This window comes from Artibeus jamaicensis, unplaced genomic scaffold (assembly GCF_021234435.1).
Source record: "Artibeus jamaicensis isolate MK-2021 breed Jamaican fruit bat unplaced genomic scaffold, CSHL_Jam_final contig_414, whole genome shotgun sequence".
NCBI lineage: Eukaryota > Metazoa > Chordata > Mammalia > Chiroptera > Phyllostomidae > Artibeus > Artibeus jamaicensis.
Genome location: NW_026521822.1, coordinates 6,000,227 through 6,023,793, shown reverse-complemented (window position 1 = coordinate 6,023,793; position 23,567 = coordinate 6,000,227).

The following is a 23,567-nucleotide window of genomic DNA, read 5'->3' as shown; positions in this document are numbered from 1 at the left end:
AACCACGAATCCCAGGAAACAAACCCACACCCGCAAAAATAACTCCCCTCCACAATACCACTATCAATAGCAAATGACCCAGTATAAATAAGGATGTAATGAGATTAAGACTATTATAAGAAAGGATAGTAAATATGAAATAACCTACTGAAAGAAAAATGATTTTGAGAGGGTAGTTGGAGGAGCACTAATAGGAGTTGGAAATAGGAGCAATGAGAAGAGAGACAGTAAAATTTACATCATGCATAAAAAAGGGAATAAAGTTTGTGGAATAGAGTATGAGAAGGGAAATGTATTAGGTTTAAACAAATTAAAGGGAGAGAGAGAAAGAAAAAATAAGGGGAAAAAGTAAATAAATAATAAAAATATAGGAGCCAAACTGGAGGGAAAGATCTACTACACACAATCAACAACAAGTAAACTAAAATTTACTATAGGAGGTATGGGAATAAGAGGAGAAAAAAGAAACAAAGAAAAGCTTAAGAAATGTTTAGAGGAATGGGAAAGGCTTTTGAAATGATAGAGAGAGAGGGAATACTACCAGGAACCAAAAGCAGGCTAAGTCAGGGAAAAATTTAAAAATTTGAGATGTAAAAAGGACATGGGACCAATAAGTTTGGTATTTGAAATACAAAATTAGCGAAGATCTAGAGATTAAACTGAAAAATGCAGAGACTTCCTGCCAAGATACACTGTGTCTCCTCGAACAACCAAAATAAGGACAACAATTCAGAAACAAAGTATCGACCAAAACTGAAAGAAAATTGAACTGTATGGAAGTCCAACAACCAAGGAGTTAAAATAGACACATTCATCCAGACCAGTAGGCGGGGCAGAGTTGGGCAGCCGAGCAGAGAGGGGTCGCAGCACAGGAAGCGGTGACACTGGGTGCACAAGGCACCCCGGGGGCACAAGGCGGCACTGGGCAGACCCTGGGCACCTAGGCGGTGGCTGGCAGACCCCAGGTGTGGGGTGACAACAGGCAGACCTAGCGAGGTGGTGAGTAAGAAGCAGGGCATCATGCACAAGGTGGCTGGCTGAGTGGGCAGTGACTCCACACTCGCGCACAGATAACTGGGGAGTGAGATAGATTGTGCAACCCAGGGTCCTAGCGCTGGAAAATAAAGCCTCAAAACACTGATTCAAAACACTTGTGGGGGTTGAGGCACAGGGAGAGACTCCCACCTCACAGGAAAGTTCATTGGAGAAACCCACAGGGTCCTAGAACGAATACAAACCCACCCACATGGGAATCAGCACCAGAAAGGCCCAGTTTGCACAAAGCGGTGGAAGGGACTGTGGTGCAACAGAGAACAGAGCAAAGTGCCATTTTTTTTCCTCTTGGACCCTGCCCCTATATATAGATAGCATCACAACCCAGTGACTCGGGTTGCCCAGCCCTGGTGAACACCTAAGGCTTCACCCCTCATATGGAACAGGTGCAAACAGACCAAAACATTATGGCTCAAATAGAAAAACAGCTCAAAGCCCCAACGCCAATACTTCTAAGCAACCAAAAGATAGCCAACCTATCAGACGCACAGTTCAAAACACTGGTGATCAGGATGCTCACAGAACTGGTTGATTTTAGTCACAAATTAGAGAAACATATGAAGGCTAAACTAAGTGAAATGAAGGGAAGTGCGCAGGGAACCAATAGTGATGGAAAGGAAACTGGGACTCAAATCAAGGGAGTGGACCAGAAGGGAGAAAGAAACATTCAACAAGAAAAGAATGAAGAAACAAGAATTCAAAAAAATGAGGAGAGACTTAGGAACCTCCAGGACATCTTTAAACATTCCAACACCCGAATTATAGGGCTACCAAAAGGGGAAGAGAAACAGCAAGTGGGAAACTTATTTGAACAAATCATAAAGGAGAACTTCCCCAATCTGGCAAAGGAAATAGACTTCCAGGAAATCCAGGAAGCTCAGAGAGTCCCAAAGAAGTTGGACCCAAGGAGGAATACACCAAGGCACATCATAATTACATTAGCCAAGATTAAAATGAAGGAGAGAATCCTAGAAGCAGCAAGAGATAAGGGGACAGTCACCTACAAAGGAGTGCCCATCAGACTGTCAGCTGATTTCTCAAAAGAGACCTTGCAGGCAAGAGGGGGCTGGGAAGAAGTATTCCAAGTCATGAAATCCAAAGACCTATATCTAAGATTGCTTTATCCAGCAAAGCTTTCATTTAGAATGGAAGGATAGATAAAGTGCTTCTCAGATAAGATCAAGTTAAAGGAGTTAATCATCTTTAAGCCCTTATTATATGAGATGTTAAAGGGACTTATCTAAGAAAAAGAAGATAAGAAATATGAACAATGAAAGGACAGCAAACTCACAGTTATTAACAACCACACCTAAAACAAAAGCAAACTAAGCAGACTCCTAAAACAGAAAAAGAGCCACAGAAATGGAGATCACATGGAGGGTTAGCAACAGGGGAGTGGGAAGAGGAGGGGGAAGAAGGTACAGAGAATAAGTAGCATAGATGGCAGGCAGAAAATAGACAGGGGGAGGGTGAAAATAGTATGGGAAATGTAAAAGCTAAAGAACTTAAGACACATCGACATAAACTGAAAGGGGGAATGTGGGAGGGAGAGGCTGTGCAGGGTGGAGGGGAATGAAGAGGGAAATGGGACAACTGTAATAACATAATCAATAAAATATATTTTAAAAATGCATCAACTACCCTACCCATAACCACCTAGCAAAGATTGCTGAAGGAGGAGTGAGAACACGAATCTATTAAGAGTAGGGGAAAAGGATGTGAGATGGCCATGTACAAAAAAATTGGTTTTGTGTGTCTGGATTGGGGAGAAACAGTAAAAGCATGGAATGGAAACAAATTGTAGCACAAGATAAAATAAAATTTAAAATGAAAATAATAATATGAAATAAGGTAAAATGGGGTAAGAGGGGGGAAAGGCAAAATATGTGAATCGAAATAAACTGTAGTATAAAATCTACTGAGTTAATATGCACAAAATTGGTGGACAAGAAATGAATGTTAAAAAGCTATGCAGGAAAGAAAATATCAAAAATCATGGAGAAGACCACAGTAGATTTCAGTACCCTCTTTTATTTATCACTTTTTTTTTTCCTGGATCTGCCTCCAGTGATGCCAGATGTTGGCAGCTAGTTTGAGACTTCCAGGGCTCTACTTTCTGTGGCTGAGTCCTACAGTTTTTAATCTAGTCACCCTGCACTCAGGAGTCAGGTATAAGCACCATACAGTGGGGCAGAATCCCTCCAGGGGTTGGAGATGTTGTTTTCCCTCAGGCTGCTGCTGCTCAGAGGGGAGTGGTCTGCCTCAGCAGAATGGCTGCTGCTGTGTAGGGGATGATTCAGCACTGAGATCCCAGCATCTACTCTTTCAGTTCTCTCCCCATAGCTACGTCCCCAGTTTCTCCTCAAGCACCTCCAGCCCACTCTGCCCCCACCTTTGCCAGAGCCCAGAGTAAGTGGCTGCAAATGAAAAGTTGTGTGTTGGGCATTTAAATGGCTCTTAGCCTCTCCAGCCCTCCGTCTCTGGCAGAGAGCAACCCTGCTGGTTTCACCTCCAGTTATCTGTGTACATTTTGGACTCTGGTGCTCTAGGCTGCAGATCCAATTTTAGGGTTTAAACCCCTTTCTTCTCAGGGAAATCTAACTGGCCACTGAATTATCCCTCCAGTGCTAATGCCTGTGGGCACAGAACCAGTCTTCTCAAGTCTTCACCACACTCTTTACCAGTCAGTTAGTGCTGAAGGTGATTCTTCTCTGTCAGGTTATAAGGCCTCAGTATATATTATTAGAATACTTATTAATTTTTGTGTTTAAAACATAAATGAAGATTTTATTTTTTTTCATTGGATAAGAATTTTTTTTAAGTTAACTTAAAGGGGAGATTGAGTTCCATTTAAATTTAAGAATTTTTCTCCTGAAGGAAAGCATATAATAAGCACTTTATTTGTTGTCAATGGTATCTCTCAGTAGTGACAAGATTTTAGCTTGTAGAATGTCATGTTATTTTAATTTTATTTATTTATTCATTTATTTTTAATCACCATGCAGTCCCTCTAAACCCTTTTCCACCTCCACCCATCTCACACCGTCCGTCACTGCAGTAGTGTTGTCCATGTCCATGAGTGATTTCCTTTAAAAATTTTTTTATCCTTATTCGAGGATATGTGTATTGATTTAAGAATGAGAAGCAATGGGATAGAGAGAGAGAGAAATATCGATCAGTTGCTTCCCATAGGTGCCGCAACCAGGGATCGCACCCACAACCTAGTTATGTGCCCTGACCCAGAATCAATCCTGCAACATTTTGGTACCTGGGACACTCCAACCAATTGAACCAATGAGCTAGGGCTCTACTTTTAAAAAAAATTGTTTTAGGGATTTTATTTATTTATATTTAGATAGAGGAGAAGGGAGGAAGAAAGTGAGGGAAAGAAACATCAATGTGTGGTTACCTCTTGCACACCCCTCACGTGGGACCGGGCCTGCTACCCAGGCATGTGCCTTAATTGGGAATTGAACCAGCAACCCTTTGGTTCTCAGGCTGGCGCTCAATCCACTGAGCTATACCAGCCAGGGCTAAAATTTTTTAAAATTAATTTATTGTTGACACTACTACAAATGTCCCCATTTACCACCCTGCCAGCTTATCTCTACTCATCCCTCAGCCCCCCTTCCTATGGGCCATCTTCACACTGTTGTCTCTGTCTATTGGTTATGTGTATTTTTTTTGGCTAATTCTTTCACCTTCTTTCATTAGGTGCCATTCTTCCCTCTGACAACTAACAGTATGTTCTCTGTATCAATACTTCTGTTTCTATTTTGTTTATCAATGTATTTTGCTCATTAGTTTCCACATATAAGTGAAATCATATAGTATTTGTCTTTCTATGACTGGCTTATTTCACTCATTATAGTAATCTCCAGGTCTATCCATGCTGTCACGAAAGGTAAGATTTCCTTATTTTTGAATGTCATATTATTTTAGAAGACAAAATATGAATAGAAAAATCTGACCCTGGCTTGTGTGGCTCAGTGGATTGAGCACTAGCCTGAGAACCAAAGGGTTGCTGGTTCAATTCCCAGTCGGGGCACATGTCTGGGTTGCAGGCCAGGTCCCCTGTGGGGGTTGTGTGAGAGGCAACCCCACAGTGTTGTTTCTCTCCCTCCCTTCCCCTCTCTCTAAAAATTAAAAATAAATGAATAAATAAAAGGTTTGGCCTTAGTCAAGAAAAAAATATTTTAAAAAAGAAAGAAAAATCTGAGTAGTATCAGGCATATTCCCTAGGCTTTAAGAAAGCAAGTTGATACTTAAAAATTGAGGAGAGGAGAAAAAATTGTTCAAGATATTGTGCTGGAATAATTAATATTCATAATGGAAAATAAAAATATATTAGATCACACCCTCATACCATACTCAAAGTAAATTCCTAACAAATAAAAGACATAAATGTGAAAAGCAAGAATCAAACTTCTTAGAAGGAAACACAAAAGAATACTTTTTCTGTCACTGAGATAGGTAAGAATTATTTTAAATAACATACAAAAAGAATAGCCCATATTAAGAAAAGAATAATAAATTTGATTAAATAAAAAGTTTAAGGTTCTGGCCAATAATAAGCAGCATATGAATGTTACAAGACAGACTACAGACTGCAAAACAAATTTGCAGGCATACAAGCTACCATGGATTTGTATCCGTTAAATATACATATGTAGATATATGTACATGTGTCATATGTATGATATATATGCATATCCCTACAAATCCCTGCATATCCCTGCATATCACTTTTTTATTGTTTTTTAAAGTCAGGTTTAGTGAGGTATAATTTATAAACAGGAACACATCCTTTTTAGTGTAATTCTATGAATTTTGACAAAGGCATAACAGCTATATTCAGTATATTCAGTACTACAATTAGGGTCTAGAATATTTATTTTATCTACAAAAAGTTTTGTAGGCCACCTTCGTAATCAGTCTCTCCCTCTCCACAGTACTCCCTAGCCCTTGACAGTTGTTGATGTATGTTCTATCCCTATGTGTTTGTTTTTCCAAATGTCATTTCAATTGAGTCAGAGCTTTTTGAGTCTGGCTTCTTTCACTTACCATAAAATTTTTTAGATCATCTCATTGTTTTTATCAGTTGTTTTTTCATTTTTACTGCTATGTGGTGTTCCACCATATGGATATATCAGTTTTTGTTGTTTATTTATTCATCAGTTGAGAAACATTAGGTTGTTACTTTTTGGGGGTGCTTATGAATACATCCACTGTATCTTGAGTTCTTGTCAAGATGGAAGCACAGGTAAACACAGCTTGCCTCTACAGAAAAACAGCAAAAATTACAACTAAGCTACAATACAACTGTAACCCATATTTGTCAGACATTCGAGCTGTATGGAAGTCGAACAACCAAGAAGTTAAAGCTTTACATCACATTAATTTAGATGAGTAGGAGGGGTAGAGATGTAGACAGGGCAATACCACAATCATGTGTGGTAGATAAAAATCAGGAGGGATATCTCGCAATCGAGGGAACCCAGCCATATACCAGACCACCCAGCCCAGGGTTCCAATGCCAGGAATATAAGTCCCAATAACTTCTGGCTGTAAAAACCAGTGGGTATTGGGGTGGTGGAAGATGTTGCAGGATTCTCAGGCATTTCCTCTTAAAGGGTCCACAACAAATTTAGGACTTACACAGACTCACTCCCTCTGGGCTCCAACACTGGAGCAGCAGCTTGAAGAGCACCAGTGGCACACAGGGCGAAACTGGTGTGCCTGGCATCAAGGTGAGAGCTAGGAGAAAGCTTCTTCCCAGACAAAACTCCAGAAGCCAGGCAGCAGCCATTGTCCCTTTTCTGATCCCTCCCCGACACAAATCCACAGAGTGGCAACACTATATGAGACTCCCTCAACCTGGCTCACATGGGTTGCCCTGCACTGGTGATTACCTAAGGCTCTGAACCATCCAATTTACTACACTGGTGTTTTTTCCACAATAGGCCATTCTATTAAGACAGGGAGTCAATGCAGCTCTAGCTAATAGATAGAAACAAATACATGGAAGCTGCCAAAAAGAAAAGACAAAGAAATATGACCCAAATAAAAGAACAGAACAAAACTCTAGAACAAAGAATTAATCAAAATGGAAATAAGCAATTTATCAGCTGCAGAGTTCAAAACACTGGTTATTAGAATGCTCAAGGAACTCATTGGGTACTTCAACAACATAGATAGGACCCAGGTATAAATAAGGTTAAACTAAGTGACATAAAGAAAAATTTACAGGGAATCAACAATGAAGTGAATGAAGCCAAGAATCAGATCAATGGCTTGGAACACAAAGAAGGAAAATAATTCAGTCAGAAGAGCAAGAAGAAAAAATAATTATTTAAAAATGAGGATAGGTTAAGCAGCCCCTGAGACAATGTCAAACATTCTAATCATAGGGGTGCCAGAAGAAGAAGAGAAAGAGCAAGAAGTTGAAAACTTATTTGAGAAAATAATGAAAGAAAAATTCCCTAATTTGGTGAAGAAAGTAGACATAGAAGTCCATGAACCACAAAGTCCCAAACAAGATGGACACAAATAAGATAATACCAAGACACATCATGATTAAAATGGTTAAAGATAAAGAGAAAATCTTAAAAGCAGCAGGAGAAAAGCAGAGATTTACCTAAAAAGGAGTTCCCATAAGACTGTCAGCTGATTTCTCAAAAGAAACTCTGCAGGCTAGAATGGACTCACAAGAAGTATTTAAAGTGATGAAATGCAAGGACCTAAAACCTAGATTACTTTATCCAGCAAAGTTATCATTTAGAAAGGAAGGGCTGATAAAGTGCTTCTCAGACAAGGTAAAACTAAAGGAGTTCATCATCACCAAGCCATTATTATATGAAATGTGAGAAGGGACTTGTTTAAAAAAAGAAAATTGAAACTATTAAAAATAAAATGGCAACAAATGCATACTTGTCAACAGTTCAATCTAAAAAACAAACTAAGCAAACAAGCAGAACAGAAACAGAATCATAGATATGGAGATCGTTTGCAGGGTTATCAGTTGGGAAGGGGAAGTGGGAGAATGAGGTAAAAGGTACAGGGATTAAGAAGAACAAATTGGTAAGTACAGAATGGATGGGGAGGTGTTAAGAACAGTAAAGGAAATGGAGAAGACAAAGAACTTGTGTGCATGACCTATGGACATGAAAGAAGAAGGTGGATTGCTTGAGGGAATGTGGGGTGCTGGGTAGAGGGGGGCCAAGGGGGAAAAATTGGGAAAACTGTAACATCATATCAATCAATAAAATGTATTGAAAAAGAATACATCCACCATAAAAATTTGTGTACAGGATATTGTATGAACATGTATTTGCCTTTCTCTCAGGTAAATATTATAGGCCTTCTAGATTATATGATAGAAAATATGTTTACCATATTTTCTCCAGAAAGAATCTCCATACTGTTTTGCAAAGTGCTGTGCTGTTTTTATTACCACCATTGATGTGTGAGTATTTGATCCCATATCTTCTATCCTTGCCATACTTGATATCATCATTTTTTAAAGCAGTTCTAAAAGGTAAGTTCTAGTAGGTTGGGTTATTTCATTGTAGCTTTACTTTCCATTTCTTTAACAACTAATCTTACTGAGCATTGTTTTTTGTGTTTCTCTGCCATCTGTATAGATTTATACCAATCAGTTTTTTAAAACCAAAAATTCACTAGAAAAATGGGAAAATTGTCTGAATAGTCAATTTCCATAAAAGGAATTCAGAATAGTAATACATATCTAAAATATGTTCAATAATACTGCAACTAGAGAATGTGCGGAAGAGAGCTATCACTTTATTTTGTTTTTATCCTCACCCAAGGACATGCTTATTGATTTTTAAAGAGAGGGAACATGGCGGTGGGGGAGATAAACATTGATATAAGAGAGAAACAGCAGTTACTTGTGTTTTGCATGTGCCCCCACTGAGGACTGAACCCTCAGCCCCTGGTACGTGCCTTGACAGGGTCTATGCTCTGTCACCAGCCAGGGTAAAGTATCACTTTAGATCCCTTTGAATAGCAAAACTGTGAAATAAAACAGCTTTGGGCAAGGATGAAAGGCAATGGGAATCCATACACACTACAGGTAGGAGTGTAAATTGGTACCTATTGCTGACTTATTTGGTAACACATGATAAGTTGAAGATGCATCTGGTCTCTGACCCATTAATTCCACTGCTAGGTATACACACATAGGCACAAAAAAGATACATATAATGGTGTGTATTGCAAAAATGTATTAATAAAAAAATAGAGACATTTAATAGTCAAAGAATGAATAAATGAGCTCATTTATTAATAGCTGAATACATTAAATCAATATGTATCAATCAGTATGTTGGATTTTTTAACTCTGAATGAAAGAATAAGAATAAGCAGGTTGACAAATACATATATATACTATATGATAACATATGTAAAGAATATAAACAGAGGTAGTATAAATTATTTATGGAGTCATACTAATCAGTAAAAGTATAAAAACATTCATGGTAATGATATGTATCAATTTCAGGATGGTGGTTTCCTATGAAGAGGAAAGGGGGAAAGAATAGTGAGAATGAGGCTTTACCTCTCCCTGGAATATTTTACCTGTAAGAAAGTGACCTCTTGTATTATTTTTAGTTTATTTTAAATGCTTCATAATTTAAAGCTATATCTAATCCCCGCCTCCGTCTAATGTGGGTATATCTAACCCCCTTCTGCCTCCATCTTTTTTACCAGTCAGGCTGTAGAATTTATCCTTACTTCAGACTTCATTAAGGTACACAAAATATCCTAATGTTGACTCTAATCTTATGTCCCCAATCTAATAACTTGATTTCCCAATTCATAAGACTGGATTCTTCTCTTTTCCTCGAGCCTGAGGTCCTTGGTGCTAAGGAGCTGACTGAGAACTAGAAGATTCCCTTGCTTTGGCCATGGGCAGCTTTTCCCCAACTGATATCCCGCTCCTGTACCCATGTGGATAGAGGCCATTTCATTTGTTGATATACTTTCTTAGTGCCTGCCAGTTGTCAGTCTGGATTTCTGAGTATGTCTTAAGCCTGAATTCCTTGATGTTGTATTTTGTCTGCTTTTTGGATCGCCTCTTATAATTGGTGTTAGATCCTTTGACACCTGCTGCTCTCCTGAACTATCTTTGGGACATGGAACTGAACTCCAGACTGAATTTCCACCTAGCTCTGTTGCCTAAAACCTGTCCCCATCTAGTGAATGAGTGTAATAGATAGCTCCAGCTAAGAGTGATGAAAATTTATAGCTCTCAGTACTTGCTAAGCTTTCAGACTTCCTTCCTAACCTGTGTCAGACTGATCAGATTAAACACTTTTGATATCCAGGCTCTCAAAATAGAAACCCATTTATTAGAACACAGATGTCTCTCTTTACTTTCCTTCACTCCTCAGACCTAGAGATAAAGTGCTTGGAAACAGAACCCTCTAAGAGATGACTGGGGTATTATGAGTCCTTTAATTACATGTCCATGGTGATAGACATGCTCCCAGCCTACTTGCTTTGTGAAAAGCAACTGTGTTAGCAGTATTTTTACCTTAGGTCTGCTGGATAGGTCTGCATTTAAACAGCATGGCTCTTCTGCTTTATACTAGGTTGGCTTTTTTCTTCTCTCCAAGACCCCTCTGTTTTTCAACCTTTTAGAGATGGGAGCTCATGCTTGATTTAGTCTCATTAACAACTGAACCAAACTCAACCTGAAGACCCATTATTTTCAAGGCTACTGACTCTGATACCAGACCACTTACTTCTATTGTGTTCCCATTCCTCAGGCCAACACTTAAGGGGAAGCATATGAAAACACAGTTAAAAGTTATAGAGGAGCTGAGATGCGTTTGTTGCTCAATTGGTGCCTATCGCCTAATTCTATAATAGACCTTTGGGAATTAATGAACAACACACTGTCCCTGCCTGTTTTCAAGTGCCACAACAGTCAAATTGGTTGTATAGAAGCAAAGAATATGGGTGAAGCAGGAGGTAGGCAGAGTCAGAGGCTAGGGAAATTTAGCCCATGGAGGCTTTCTGTTACATGTCTTTAGGAATTCTAGGGGCAGGAAGGACATCAGGTCATTGGGCATAAGAAGTGATGGCCCTCGTCTCCAAGTGGCCGCAGAGTTTTCTAGGGATCAGGAGACAGGAGAAATTCCAGTATTATGGGTCTCTACATCATTTCTGTAGGGTAATGATCAAGGACCACAAATTATCAGCCAAGATTAGGTGACAAACTCGGCATGGCCTTCTGCTTCTATTCCATTTGTTGAAGTACTGGACTTTTATCCAGTAGAACCAAGAATCTGCTATGTCATGAACTATATATTCCTAAATATCTTTATTAGTATGAAGGATAAGAGTTGAACTGGGTAGGATAAGGAGAAGCTAATGAATTTGAGAGCTTTCTGGAGGTGTAGTTGTAAGTGACCACTATGATGATGGCCATAATACTGAGGAGACGAAAAGGGTGCCATGCGGCGTTGTGAAAGGTTGTAGGAAGAGAAGTTACCAAAATGCTATTGAGATAAGGAACATGCTGGTGGGGTTGTCCCTGAGTACCCCTGTTAACATATTATTTGAATATCACTTTGGCTTCCTTAAGAAAGCCTGTCAGTGATCCTTTGTGACTTAGAATTTCTCCACATATTTTACACCTTCAAACACTGACAAAAATAATAAAGTCCAAGAAGTATCTTGGTTAAAAATGGTAGTTTATGCATGTTTGGTGCCCTGAGGTAAGGGTAGATGACATTTAAGTAAACAAGTGAGATAGGAAGAACCAGTTATTTTCATAGTGCAAAGAATGATTTTGGAGATATATTGTTAGGGTTTCATTGGTTATTTTTGTCTGGCTATCAGTCTGGGGTGGTAACCTGGGGCATGTCCATTTTGACCTGACAGGTAAAAAAAGGGAGGGTAGGTTCTGTTTAAAACAGGATATAAATAGGATATCATCATGATTTATACCCCTAATTGAGATATTTTTGAGAAAGGAAAGAGGTGCTAACAATAGGCAAAACTGTGATTGTGTCAGGATTGTACATGATTGTACCAGGGAAAAACAGGATACAAAGTCACCCTGACTATAAATATAGGGGGTTCCTTAGACCAGATCAATCTTGCTGATGCTTTTGTGGAAGTAAAAGATGGCAAACATGAGTATCCCAGTGGGTCCTGGCATGGGTGGAAGTGAGCCCTGTTGTTGGAACAGCCATGAAGTTGGTGTTGTGTTACAGAGAGGCAGAGAGCTTAGTGAGGAAATCCATTATAAGGGTGGCCCAGGGAAACCAAATGCCTGCCAACAGGCAGAGAAAGCCTCTGGCTTCTCCCAGCAGATGTTTGTTCTTGTATATATATTGTACATTATTACACTCTCTTACTTTTACCTTTTGCCCTGTAGTTATCTGACGTCATGAGTCAAAGAAAGTAGAACCTTAAGTTAGTCAAAGTGAACAAATAAAAAGGGTACAATTCATGACAATCTTCTGTGTCATGCAGGTGATTTGAGAGAGGCTTCTCTCTGATGATAAGCAGAGGATTTTCTTGGTCTTTTCATATATTATTGCCATTCCAGGATGAGGAGCAAGAGGTCCAGTGCAGGCCAGAACACAGGATGGAACACTGTAGTGTCACAAAATCCTGTCCCCCGGGGAGGTGGTAAATCAGATCATTGAAAACAATGAGAGGAAGTCCTCCTGGCAGAGAGGTCTATAGAACTGTATCATATCTAAGAATCAAGTGTTATTTCTGCAGAAAAAATGGTTTATAAAGTGGCATTGTCCAGTCATGTTTTAATGATGGAATGCTGTTGTTGCAGAAAGCAGTGTTGACCTTACAGGTAGAGAATATGTGAAATGCATACACTTCAATAGATGTTGGTGTGAAAAGGTAATAATGATTAGGAATTGACTAGAATAATGTACATTTCAGCAGATTTCAGTTGAGGACTTTCGTTCCTCCTAACACTTAGTTGAGAATTCTTAGAATTCCACTAAGAATAAAGGCGGGAAGATATGTTCATGATAATTTTTAAAAATTATAAAAAATGGACTTCTAGCCAAGGTGGAGGTATAGGTAAACACACTTTGCCTCCTCACACAACCAAAAAAAGGACAACAATAAATTTAAAAAACCAACAACAACCAGAACTGACAGAAATTTGAACTGTATGGAAGTACGACAACCAACGAATTAAAGAAGAAACATTCATCCAGACTAGTAGGAGGAGTGGGGATGGGCAGCTGGGGCAGAGAGGACAGGTAGCAAGGTGCAGATGGCAGAGCGGGTGGTCCCACATTTGCATGCAAAAAACCCCAGAAGGAATAACTAGGGAGCAAGACAGACCACACAACCCAGGGTTCCAACATGGGGAAATAAAGCCTCAAAACTTCTGGCTGTAAAAACTTGTGGGGGTGGAAGTGGTGGGAGAAACTCCCACACTCACAGGAGAGTTCATTGGAGAGACCCACAGACAGGGTCCTAGAACATATACAAACCCACCTACCTGTGAATCAGCACCAGAAGGGCCCAATTTGCTTGTAAATAGTGGGGGAAGTGACTGAAAGAGCTACACAAGCAGCATTGTTCCTTCTCTGATGCCTCCCCCCATACATCGCCAAAACACAGCACAGTGCGTTGCCCAGCCCTGGTGAATACCTAAGGCTCCACTCCTTACAATATAATGGACAAAGAAAATGGTGTGCCAAGACAAAGAAATATGGCCCAAATGAAAGAACAGATCAAAACTTCAAAAAAAGAACTAAGTGATGAAGAGATAGCAGACCTATCAGATACAGAGTTCAAAACACTGCTAATCAGGATGCTCGAAGAAATGGTTGAGTATAGCCACAAAATAGGGGAAAAAGTGAAGGTTATGCAAATAAAAGAAAATATACAGGGAACCAATAGTGAAGGAAAGGAAACCAGGACTCAAATCAACAGTTTGGAGCAGAATGAAGAAATAAACTTTACTGGAACAGAATGAAGAAATAAACTTTACTGGAACAGAATGAAGAAAACAACAAGGAGAGGCTTAGGAACTTCTGGGGGGCAATGTTAATTTTTTCAACATATGAATCATAGGCGTGCCAAAGGAGAAGAGGAAGAGCAAGAAATTGAAAATTATTTGAAAAAATAATAAAGGAGAACTCTCCCAATCTGGCAAAGGACATAGACTTCCAGGAAGTTCAGAGGGCCCCAAGGAAGTTGGACTTAAGGAAGCACACACCAAGGCATATTATAATTACATTACCCAATATTAAAGATGAGGAGAGAATCTTAAAAGCAGCGAGAGAAAGGGAGACAGTTACCTACAAAGGAGTTCCCATAAGACTATCAGCTGATTTCTCAAAAGAACACTTACAGGTAAGAAGAGGCTGGAAAGAAGTGTTAGGGACCTCTCTGTGTAGATTCATAGCCCTGCAAGAGCAAGGTCTGAAACCACACAGAGAGGTCAGATAATAATGCATGGAGGGAAATAAATGAGAGGAACAAAATGAGGAAACTATAATAGCATAATCAATAAAATATACTTTAAAAATAAATACAATTATAAAAACTGCAGACCAATATTAAAGTTTGAAGGCCACTGGGTTTGACACTAAAGCCTAAGCAGCATCTGGTAAAATGTTGATTTCTCTTTCCCAGAAAAGAATGCTCTCTCCTCAAGCCATACACAAAAGTTAGTTTGGTATTTTACTGAACACCCTGTTTTCATCAGGACTTTATTTGGCAATTTCAGAATAGCTACCGACCATCTGAAAAGGAGAAGGACCATTACAGGCCATTAAACTGTCAGACGGGAACTCTGTAGGAGTCCTGTTACACTCACTGCACTCTGTGTATGGGCATGATGTTTCAAGATAACACGATCTTTGTAGGAATCTTGTAGGTATCACCAGCAACTGATAAGAACAGTGACCTGAACAATCGGATGTGAGTTAAAGACACACTTTTTAAAAGGAAGAATTTTTAAGTAAATTTATAGATAAGAGCAGAATATGACAAATAAATTAGGACCTTGTAAATTTGGTCTCTGAAAAGGGTATTTTAAAAAGAAATCACATACATGCCAAGAGAGTTGACACCCACTGTTTATAAAGATAACCTGTTCCATTTTAAGATTATCGTAATTTTTGCCCTTATATTTGAAACAAAGTCCTCTCCCTTCCCTCTGAAATAACAGATGTCTAAGACTTTCAACATCAGTTTATTATATTCCTGTGAGTTTTCCCTTCTCCAGGTGAAATACCACCAGGCTGAATTTTACATATGACATTTTCTAGTCCCTTCACATCTGGTTTTATCTCACTTGGTTAATACAGGTGTGGACTAACTAGCTTAGAGTAAGGCTACCACACTTCTTTTCTTCTGAGCATCATACTAGCATTCATGTGGCCTAACACTGCATTTGCCATATTTTGGTAGCCATATCCTTTAGATGAAAAAGACTGTCTGACCATGAAGTGATATTGCCCAGTAAACCAACAAACCAGAGATAGTAGGCTGCTCTAGAATTAATGAGGATTGGCTATGAGGAATCCTCATTTGTTCTTCAGAGCATTGTTTGATTTCACAAGTTCCTTTGTGAGGAAGGGGAGCAAATCTGTTCAAGGACGACCTAAGGGAATCCAAAATAAATAAGGATCAAAACTATTATGAAGCTAGATTAGACACTGCTAGCATAATTTAATGGCTCAAAACCCCAAATTGGATACTTTCAGGCAAGATAGTAAGTGGGATACTCGTTTCCTCCCATAACTGCATCAAAATTATAACCAAACTATAGAACATCATCATTTAGAACCACTTGAAATCTGGCTGAATGGAAGTCTTACAACTAGGGAAAAATGTTTTAAAAGCCACATCGAAACAGGTAGGACATGCAAAATGGGCTTGTCTCACACCCACATGTGGCAGATAAAAATCAGGAGGAATATTTCAGCTGCAGAGATGCCTCCTGAGGAGCTAGGGGTCCCAGTCCCACTATAGGTCCCCCTAGCCTACAATTCCAGAGCCAGGAAGAGAAGTCTCCATAACTTTTGGCTATAGAAAACAGCAGGGATAGAGGCTGAGGAATTCTGGAGTCCCAGACAGTTCCTCTTAAAGGGCCTGTGCATAGACTTACATAGAATCACTCTCTCTGAACTTCAGTGCTAGTACAGCAGCTCAAAAGGCACCACAAACATATGGGAAGGAACTGAAATGCCACACATCAGGGCAAGAATTGGGGAGGGTGCAGCTTTCTCCCAGACAGGCAGGCTCTTTGAGTCTCGTCAACCTGGCTTATACTGTTTGCCTCACCATGGTGATTCCTGAGGCCCTGCCCCACCCAATACAAATGGCCTGCCTTGGCTCATGCTTGACATTTTCCTAAAATATCACAAAGAAGCAGCACCTGTTCTCAGTGAGCCCTTTTACCTTTCACTTAATGACCCCAGACCCGGCACTAGCAGCAGCCGGCCTTGGTTCTCAGCTTGGCATTACATGGGCACCTCCCATCACAAGTAGCAACCATCTGTAGATCATTTTGTAGCTCATACCAGGTGGACCCTGTAGCTCATATCAGCTGGACCCAGAGCACAGGCAGTGGCGACCTTGGTCTGCACCATCCTGGAGGCCCTGTTGTCAGTGTACCCAATGGACAGCTTCAGACCAGGTCAAAGCATCACCACCCAACCACCACAAGTGACACACTCAAAGGGTAGGTCTCAGTGGGCACCAAAGCCCGGCTGAAGTAAGTCCTGCTCTGTGGGGTGGTCCCCTGCACAGCTGATCCTCCACAGTGGTTGGAGGCCAGTAGTTGGTGGTTGTAGCCAGTCCTTGGCCTAGGGGTAAATCCCTCCCATTGACATGCCAAGAGCAATCAAGGTTCAGCTACAAGTGAAAGGTGTATACAGCCCAGTTGGGGGTGCACTGTGAGTGCCCAGCTTGGGTCGTCAGAATGGCTTTGCCACTGGAGCCTACAAAACACCTGCTACAATATGCCACTCTACCAAGCCTGGGAGATGTTACAGCTCTACTAATACATTGAAACAAATACAGGGAGGTGGCTAACATGAGAAGGCAAAGAAACATGTCTCAAATGAAAGAACAGAACAAAACTCCAGAAAAAGAACTAAAAAAATGGAGAGAAGCAATCTACTGGATGCAGAGTTGAAAACACTGATTATAACAATGCTCAATAAACTTAATGAGAGCCTCAGTGGCATAAAAAAGGACCAGCCAGAAATGAAGGTACACTAACTGAAACAAAGAATAATTTACAGGGAATCAGCAATAGAGTAGATGGAGCTGGGAATCAAATCAGCAATTTGGAATATAAGGAAGCAAAAAACACCAGATCAGAACAGCAAAAGAAAAATGAATCCAAAACAATGAGGATAGTGTAAGGAGCCTCTGGGATGACTTCAGGCATACCAAAATTCATATCATGGATGTGCTGGAAGGAAAAGAAAAAGATAAAAAAATTACAACCTATTTGAGAAAAATAATGACAGAAAACTTCCCTAGCTTGGTGAATGAAATAGACACACAAGTCCAGGAAGCGTGGAGAGTCCCAAACAAGATAAATCCAAGGAGACCTATGCCAGGACACATCATAGTTAAAATGCAAAACATTAAAGACAAAGAATCTTAAAAGCAGCAAGAGAAAAGCAGATAGTTACATACAAAGGGGCTCCCATAACATTGTCAGCTGATTTTTCAACAGAGACTTTGCAGGCCAGAGGGATTGGCAAGAAGTATTCAAAGTGATTAAAAGCAAGGACCTACAACCAACAATACCCAGCAAAGCTATCATTTACTATTGAATGAGAAATAAAGAGCTTCCAGACAAGAAAAAGCTAAAGGAGTACCAAACCGATATTATATGAAATGTTTAAGGGTCTTCTTTAAGAATAAAATTATGAACAAGAAATACGTATTTATCAACAACTTTCTTAAAGAAAGGGTCTTCTTTAAGAATAAAATTATGACAATAAATATGTATTTATCAACAACTGATTCTAAAAAAAAGAAAATAAGTACAACAGAAACAGACTCAGACACAGAACATTTTGAAGGGTGTTAGAGAATAGGGGGTGGGGGAGGTGAAAAAAGTGAAGGGACTAAGAAGTGCAAATTAACTGTTACAGAATAGTCATGGGGATGTAAAATACAGCATAGGGAATATAGTAATACTGTGATGACTATGTATAGTGTCAGATGGGTATGAAATTTACTGGGGTGACCACTTAGTAAGCTATATAATGTCTAATTACTGGGGTATAGACCTGAAAGTAATATAATAATGTATATCAACTATAATTAAAAAATAAAAATGAGCCCTGGCTGGTGTGGCTCAGTGGATTGTGTGCTGGCCTGTGAACAAAAGGGTAACTGATTCAATTCCCAGTCAGGGCACATGCCTGGGTTGCTGCCAGGTCCCCACTTGAGGGTGTATGAGAGGCAACCACACACTGATGTTTCTCTCTCTCTCTCTCTCTCTCTCTCTCCCTCCCTTCTCCTCTCTCTAAAAATAAATAAATAAAATCTGAAAATAAAAAAATAAAAGTGAGTTTTAAATGGAAAAAGAAAGGCACAGGGTGGATAAGAAAACAAGACCCATTCATATGCTGCCTAGAAGAGACCCACTTCAGATAGAAAGACACACACAAACTGAAAGTAAAGAGGTTGAAAAAGTTATTTTATGAAAATGGAAATGTCAAAAAAAAAAAAGCATGGGTTTCAGTAGTTATACCAGAGAAAACAGACTTTAAACCAAAGGCTACATAACAAGAGACAAAGAAGGATCCAGCAATTCCACTTCTGGGTACTTATGCAAAGAAACTTAAAACATTAATTAGAAAAGTCATAAGTATCCACATGTTTTTTGTAGCATTATTTACAATAGGCAAGATGCGGAAGCAACCTAAGAGTCAATCAAAAGATGAAGGATAAAGCAAAAGTGGTACATATACACAATGGAATATTACTTGGTCATAAAAAATGAAACCTTGCCATCTGCGACCACATGAATGGACTTAGAGGGTATTATGCTAAGTGAAATAAGTCACACAGAGGAAGACAATTACAATATGATTTCATTTATAAATGAAATCTAAAAATAAGGAAATGAATAAACAGAACAGAAACAAACTCATAGATACAGAGAACATTTTGATGGTATGTTCTAGTGGGAAGGGGGTTAAGGGGATGTGTGAAAAAGGAGAAGGAATAAGAAGTGCAAATGGGTTGTTACAAAATAGTCATGGGGATGTAAACTCTAGCATAGGGAATACAGTCAATAATATTGTGATAATTATGATATCAGGTGGTTACTAGGTTTATTGGACGATCATTTTTAAGTTATTGATACAAATGTCTAATCACTATGTTATACACCTGAAACTAATATAGTATTGTATGTCAACTATAATTGAATAATAAAAAAATATTTAAAAAAAACAAATAGAACAGGGATTTTCTAAAGCCTAGGAAGTAATCAAAGCAGCTTAAAAGTTCTGCTACTTTTTAATTTAGATTTTTATCACAATTTTTAATGCTTCCTGGACCAGAAGTAGGCATGCAATATTCATGCTTTGCATAGATGAGTATTACCTACTTTGAAAAATCTAATCACATAAGACTATTTCTATTGAATTTCATGTGAGTTAACTAGTTAATAAGATTCTCTTATCTGCATGTTAAATTAATATTTTATATGAAAAGCAAAGCACCCAAGCAACAAGGAATGATAGATTCAGGAACAACTTGTGCTAGACTCTGTTTTATCTTGTCATAAGGTCATGACAATATTCAAGACTTCCCTTGCCCTTTAGATAACTAATCCACAGGAAGTTATCCAATATCTTTTTTAAAGTAGCAAGCATGTATACTATTGGTTCACATGAAGAGGAAGTCTGCTTCACCTTCTGCTTCACCTGGCAAAAGACATTTTTGAGAAGCTGCAATAAACATTTTTTGTAATTAAATTAATTTTCTATTTACTTATGCTAAATGTTTTTGAAATGCTTGATTACATGTATACTTCCTTGAATTAGAAATGTTTGTTACATAAGCTTTTTACAAAACTTTGTGATTTCTTTTTTATAATTAACTCTATACCAATCATTTAAAATCAGGACAGTCATATTTTAAAAAGCCTCTTATGTAGTAATTACATTTAAGCATGACTATTTGTTTTTGAATTTCAGACATTTATATAGTTCCTTAAAAGATGGTATATCTGTATTTCACATATTGGAAATTAAGTCAGTAATTAATTATGATGATTTAAATCAGAAGAGTTATTATATTTGAATGTGATAAATAATAGCGCTCACATTTATTTTGGTAATTCTAGAGGTTTTTAATTTGAAATGGCACTTCTGAACTATCATCTATAGTAATAATCATGACTTCATGATTTTGAAGTCATTGAGCATTTAATGAACACCTACTATATGTAAAAACATTTATAGGTATCATAAGAAAGAGTTAAGGTATGTTCTGTCCTTCAAGAGATTCACTACAAAAGAGTTAGGTAAGTGTAACCCTGGCTGGTGTGGCTCAGTGGATTAAGTGCTGGCCTGAGAATCAAACAGTTGCCAGTTTGATTCCCAGTCAGGGCACAAGCTGGGGCTGTAGGCAAGGATGCTGTTAGGGGGCATGTGAGAGGCAACCACACGTTGATGTTTTTCTCCCTCTCCTTCTCTCTCCTCTCCCCTCTCTAAAAATAAATAAATGAAATCTTTTAAAAAAGAGTTAGATAAGTGTATAAGTTATAAACCATATAAAAGACTGTGGTATAATATCCCTGCTTTTAAAACAAAGGCATAAATGAGACACTTAATTTTTTTAATTTAAAAGGATTTTTATATGTTTAAATGGCTGATGAAATTGTAATGTTCCTAAATTCCTACTTTCAGAATATTTTACCAGAATATTGGTTTACTAAGTATCATTACAGTAAATAAGGCAGGTGGTCTGCTCCATTATATCTTTTCTTGCATTTTCCAGTGTTGTACATAATCAGTGTGTATTAAATCATCATCATAAGAAAAAACAAATCCCAAAATTGAGCAATGTGGAAAAGGACTTGACATCCCTCTTTTATAAGCGAACTGCCAGCTGTGGCTGTCAGTCAGGCAGGAAACAGGAATCCAGCAGGTGGGCCAAAGGGAGACTCAAGTTTTCAAACAGGAAACGACCTGGAATCTGCCCCTGGCTATCAGAGGTTGCTAGTGTGAAGCTCCTGTGGAAAGATGATGCCTGCGTTTGTAGTCAGAAGGTCATTAGAAGGATTAAGCTGAGAGGCTAGCTTTGCGTAGCTAGCTTTCAGTATGCCTACTGAAAGGTAGAACCAGACAGAACGAGGTAATTTTAGTCCAAACTATGGTTTAGTCCCCCATGTGATCTAGAACAAATCATTCAGCCTTGCTGGTTCATAATTCTTTCATATACATATAATTCAAATGTCTTGGCTCTATTAGACTATGCAAACCAATAAAAGTAACGTAACAATTCCAAGAAATAGCAAAATTACTCTGGAGGCACCATCGACTTCATTGCTAGATATTAGCCCACAAAAATGTCCCCTGGGGATGTGGGAGGGTCCCGTAGGCACAGTCTTAGGTACACTCAGGCACAGCCTGTGCTCTCTGCATCATCACACTACTGACTTGGCTCTTCAGTGCGCCACTGGCCCTCCCTTCTCCACACCCCCCTTCTGTAGGGAGTATGGCTTGAGACACTTGTGTCCCCTACTATGCCATCTCAACTTCCATTAATTCACTTTACCATAGCACAGATTGGGCTTCTAACATTTATTAAGACTTTACTGAAGATTCCTAGTGTTAAAAATGATTAAAGAAAACCATTTAGGTGATAGAAATAAACTTTATTTAACACTTTGTGAAGCGGACAGTCTCCATTTGGAGAATTCCAAAATGAGCTGGAAGGCAGGAGGCTTTTATAGAATAAAGAATAAAAATAAAGGAGGAAAAAAATTAAAACTATCAGATTGGCTGGGGCCACATAATCAACCTTGTTCAGCATGAAAAGGAACAAGAAAATAAGCATAGAGCTGAGACTTGGTTTGGTGTTTGAGGATTGGCTGACTGGACATACTGCATTTCTGGCCTGGTAGAGCATTTATAGGGACACAAGGTATCTAAGTTTTTATTTGTTGACATGCCACACGGGGGAGGAGTGGCTCTATCTTGGGCCTAGAAATTTATTTCAATACAAACAAAGGAGGGAAAAATAGAATACAGGAAGACCCTTCCCTCGCTCCAATAACTAATACTACCCACTAAGTGCCAGGCATGTGGAAGTAAAAACATGTGGTCTTTGTTCGTGGATCCTACAGTCTAGTAGAGGCAACGGACATTAACTAAATATGTAATCAATAAAAGTCATTGTAAAAGTCATTGTAAGTTGATAAATGCTTTGTAGAAAAAGTATAGTCACAGACAAGGAGCTTAGTCAGTCTGGGGAGTTAGGGCACGAGTTCTTGTGGAAGAGTAGAGCTGAATGCTGAAGGATTAAATGGGCCTTCAGAGGCTAAGGAGGACAGGCAGAGAAAGTATATTCCATACTGAAGAAACAGCTTGCGGGAAGGCCCCAAAGCAGGGAGGGCCTGGCTCTATTTTGAGGAAGTGAAAGAACTATCTGAGAGGGAGAATGATAGAACAGAGGAGAACGGTAAACAGATCATGGGCAGAACCATAAAAAGCTACTGCAGGGTTTTAAACAGAGGAGTGGCATGGTCAGATGTGAATTGTGTGAGTAGAAATGCCAAACGTCTAGGCCTGGGGGGGCGGGATAGAGGGCACATACTTCAAACAACAGGCAAAACAACAGCAAAATAATAAATAAAAAAGCAAGCTAGGAGTAAAGCTATTGCGCTAAAAAAAGAAATACGGACTTTTAAATTTTATTTTTAAGTATTAAAAAATAAGCAATGTCCACACAAAACTGTATGCAAATGTTCAAAACAGCATTATTCATTACAGCCCAAAAGTGAAAATAACCTAAGTGTCTATTAATTGATAAATTCATAAATAAAACATGGTATACCGATACAATAGAATTATCTGGCAATAAGAAGAAGTGAAGTATTGATATATGCTACAACATGCATGTCCCTTGAAAACATACTAAGTGAATGAAATGAACAACCGCATATACTATAATTTCATTTATATGAAATGTCCAGTATAGGCAAATTTAAAGAGACATAAAATAGTGAGTGGTTGCTTAGGGTTGGACATGAAGTAGGGGATTGATTGCTAATGACTATGGGGTTTCTTTTAGGGAAGACAAAATTGTCTTAAAATTAGATTTTGGTGATTATTGCACAACTCTAGGAATATATAGACTAAGTAAATAAATTGTACACTTTAAGTGGGTGAATTGTATGATATCTGATTATATCCCAATGGAGCTGTTAAAACAATTTTTGAAAGCATCAGTAACTAGGGATATCTGTGAAAATGGATCTCAAGCCTAACTTTCTT